Below are 4,454 nucleotides of genomic sequence, written 5' to 3'. Positions count from 1 at the left end.
AAAAGGTAAACTACGTGAAACTTCGTCCGTGGAACGTTGGAACGTTTGGGCTGTATTTTGAAGACCATAATGTGTACGCGTGACCTCAAAACAGTGCCGTGACAGCTGTTTCGGAGACTTCTTACGGGGCTACAGGGAAATGGTATTATGGACGTACGAGGTCGAGTTTGGAGAAAATGTTTGTGTAGTATAAGGTACCTGTGAAATCGTCAATGTGTAGCGTGGACTACATCTCTTGTGCACCATATGTAGAGGTGACGACCAGTGACTCAATCAAGTGTGAATGATGCCAGTTGGAGCACGTGTTCGAACTCATGTTTCACGATATGTAGCTTATCTGGATGAGGTCGACGGGAGTCGGTAGGGACAGGTGGAACTCTCGTCTGGATGAGGCAAACGACGGAACGTTCCACCGTTTGGGTGTACTGACATGGATGGTTGAGGGAAACCCTCAGTATGTCAGCAAAATAAGAATCAGGTAGGATAACTCGGATACCTAGAGTTGAAGTTGGGCGCTAATTCCGTTGACAGAGAGAAGGTCGCATGTCCAAGAAGTGTTTGTGTCACACATCGACAGATAAGTTGTAGTGGGTCAGAAAGTCTGCAAAAGTGATGGGTGTTCGGACGTCGGCCAAAAGGAAAATCCACTTGAATGCACGTCACAATCCGAGTTCGAGAGTGGGAAAACTTTCGCCGAACGAAGCGACGCAAGTACATTTAGTGGCTTGTAACGAATTAGGAACGGAATCATGAAGTGGGATCTGACGTGGTAGCACTAACTCCAGCTCCCGTATCCATGAGGAAACGTAGACCGTATAAACAATCTGTGATGAGGAATGGGCGACTAGGGCCGCAGACATTCATCGCCGTGACTGACTGGCCAAGGCTTCTAAATGTCTGTTGAAATCGAGCTTGAATGATGACTGTGTGGTATTTGTGTGTTAATCCAGTGATGGAAGCGCCAAAGCAGTTTTGCGCTGCGAATGGGTATGCTACAAATGCAGTGGGCGAAATCCTCGTTTGCGCCAGCTATGTCCGTTTAGCCGTCCGCTATAATCGACGTAGGTTCCCCGTGGCAAGTTGAGTGGGCATCATGGACCCCTGGCCCCTAGTTAGCCGTGTGCGTCGGCTAGGTTTTTTCAGCTGTTAATATGGGCGAAGTGGGTTTCATGTGGCTAACTGATCAACATCGTGGTCGCCCTAGCATGATTGCATGATTCTCTGCCACTAGCGAACGTGCACTACGTAATTTTGACTGGTAACAAAAATTATCGAGCAAAGTTGTTTACAGGGGTGGCACCTCCGCATATTTTGCATTCACAAAAGCCATGTAGATTCTAGAATCTTCAGAAAATTATTTCAGCTGCAAAACTATCTGAAAGTTTCGTCCATTGTAAGTGAGTTGCCTTTTGAAATTCGCGATTTCTTATTACACTGTGCACCGTATCCACAGTCGGTGGTTTGTTAACCTCGAAAATCCGCTCATCTAAATAAATCATCAATGTAGATGGTCCGTAATATTACATGAGCCCATAATTATAATGGTAATAGTATTTTGTAACTGTTCGTTCCATACTTGTGGGAGGCATACCGTCAGGCATTATCGTACTTTTACAATCGGAATAAAGCATGACTGGGGGGTTCGTCGGTACCGGAGAGCGCGTAACTGAGAGGGCAATGTTATAAACAGTGGGCAATATCTATTGAAAAATAATAATAGGTTCATTTTCAACTTGTAGGGAGCACGCTGATTGTGGCCTGATCTGGTCGCTACAACCCCAACGCGGATGGCAGCAACACAACCAACGAGGCATGCTTATTAAATGAAAAGACATCATGTTTGCAGGAACCAAGAAAAACCAGGACAATAAGCATAAGGTCCGAGTAGTTCAAAGATGAAAAAGGCTGACAGACACTTCACACTATGAAATGGTAACCCAGAAAATGCCGCACCTTTTGAGAATACTGAGCGGCCCTGCGATGCCGCGTCCTAGACGCACGCCTAGAAATTTTCTGAAACCAATGATCGGAAAAGAGAAACTTTGGCGAAGTTTTGACAGTTGATGGTGATTATTATGGTCCTTAAGATCTTTCCACGTGGCCGTAGTTTGATAAGAAGTTGTTTAAACGAACTTGGAGTTGACGTGGGCGTAAAATTCATATTTTAATACCTGTCGGTGTCTTCGCACATTGTCTCTATGAGTACGGTGGAGAATTTTGTGGAAAAGTTAGTTTATTCTCATGTTTCCCTACTTATTGAATCTGGAAATTATTTCAGAACAACTTAGACAATAAACACGCCTAGTACGTCTATGCAAATTCAAATTGGGGTGGCCGTTCGCGACCTGGATATTGAAACTTCTTCCATGGTTGTTGTAAGCGTCACGCTGGAGCCAAGGAACTCGTCACAGCTGGTAAGTTTTTTCGTTTTCTATGATGGTTGGCATACGTTATGTCTGACTTTAGGTAAGGTTTGGTCTCCACCGATATACCGAGCCACCAATAGTACCGTTAAATGAACTAGTGTTCGTGGGTAGAACAAGCCGTCGGCACGATAAGATGACCACTGCTTTCAAGTCCTTGCACTAATTAAATGGACAAAAATGGTTTTGCGGGTAACGAGTTTGTCTGGGAAATATAAGAGATATGGTGAGCTAAAGGCAAGCCATCATACTGGGTATGGTAGTTGCGGTACCGTCATCGCGATGCCGCGCTTGGGTTCTTGGACAGACCCTTACATGAACATTTTTGATGAGCCGTTTATGGTTCTCATTGCAGTTGGGACATCCCTGAGTTTTTCTATGGTTCAGAGGGTTCATTGGTGCCTTTCAAACGAGGTAATAAGGTAACCAAGTCTACACTGGGGACTCGAAATAGAAAAATGTGTCGGAAGGCTCGCTTGAAAGCAATTTGATTTCGGTTAGAATGCCGCCTGAAAAAGCAAACTGTCAAGAGTTGCTACAATTCCTAACTACTTCAATGGGTGAGAGTAATCGGTATTTATATGCAGATGACATGTATGCGGTTGACGCAAACTGGTCTGGACGTGCGCGAGTATGAGGGATGTGTGCAACAAAGGTAGCTCGGAAATTCCAGAGACGAGACCAAAGATATCGGGTGGTGATTTGCGTTTGTAAGATGTGCTGAACTCAGGATAGAGCTGCCACGGCCTAAATGAAGGCTTGGAGCTTTACAAAACCAGTCGCCTCTGGAGCGTCATATCACGTATATTTGGTGAGTATCGTAGCGACTTTGCTCTCTTATTAATGGATGTTTTTAATTATAGGGGAGTTACTTGGGATATGTGCCTCCACCAGGGCAAGCTTGGACCGGGAACAGGTGTCCGACAAAAGTTGCTCCCACTTTATTTCTCCCTTCCTTCATTGCAGAAGTCGAAGTTTCAGTTTTATCATCGTGGACGGGAGGTGCGGAAAGGGAGGAGGAGGACATCGTACGAAAAATATGGGGATCTCCAAAAAATTCCGTACACAAATCGGTGTCCCGCGGGGACGCCCACTCTGTATTTCTACTTAATTTGTGATTGACGAGATAATTAGATGGATGCTTAAGTGTCTTCCAAACCCGGTTTTCATATGCCTGGCAAAAATCTTGTCGATCCTGAGTATGCAAAAATCGCTCTCATCTCCGAAGGGGGAAGGCACAGATGTTTTTGGATAGAATGAACCATGTCGTGCTGTCCATTGGTGTGCACGTCGTACCTACCAAATTCCATGTTATCATAACAATATTTATTCCCAAGAGGTGGTGGTGTATTGTCAGGCATGATCACAATGTTGGTCAGAATAATGCGTGACTTTGCTCGTTGTTTCAGGTAACGGAACAGGTGGGCGATGGGGTACAGGCAATAGAAGTAAGGGGATAGTTGCGAGTGTGCTGTCAAACTGGATATGGCAGCGCCATGACGTTATTGCACTGAAATACTTTGGTTTCTGGATGGCTTCTTAACGGACGTCACTTTTGAGGTGATTGGGGTGGGATGTCCAATTCTGTGAAAAGATGATTTTTCTGGTTGGTCGAGGAAATCCTCAGGGGATAGGACAAAGCTTATGTAAGGTCGTAAGAGCTTTTCTTGTTTGGTTTGGGATGTAGTGTGGCTCATATTTTTATATACACGAGAAGTTGTTTTAGTTATGATTGTAATGTGACAGGTGAGATCAATGCACGAAAATCCACCGCTCGGGTTGCAAATTTGAAAGGGCTTTGTCGTGAAGGCGGTATATCTGTGAACATCAGTTACCGTATCAGGCTGCAGGACGGGCTGTTCTGTTTTATGGCTGCGAGACGTGGCCTTTTTGAGGACCGCAACAACGGCGTTTTCGGGTGTTTGACAACCGCTGTCTCAATACCATAGCTCTTGTGGGTAGGTTTCGGCAAATCCGTAAGGCGAAAATTAGACAGCGATTTTTCGGCTGTGCACCGGGGGTTCCACTGAA

Source organism: Opisthorchis viverrini, assembly GCF_000715545.1.
Source record: "Opisthorchis viverrini unplaced genomic scaffold opera_v5_48, whole genome shotgun sequence".
In the NCBI taxonomy this organism is placed as follows: Eukaryota; Metazoa; Platyhelminthes; class Trematoda; order Opisthorchiida; family Opisthorchiidae; genus Opisthorchis; species Opisthorchis viverrini.
Note: the sequence above shows the minus strand (reverse complement) of the source record.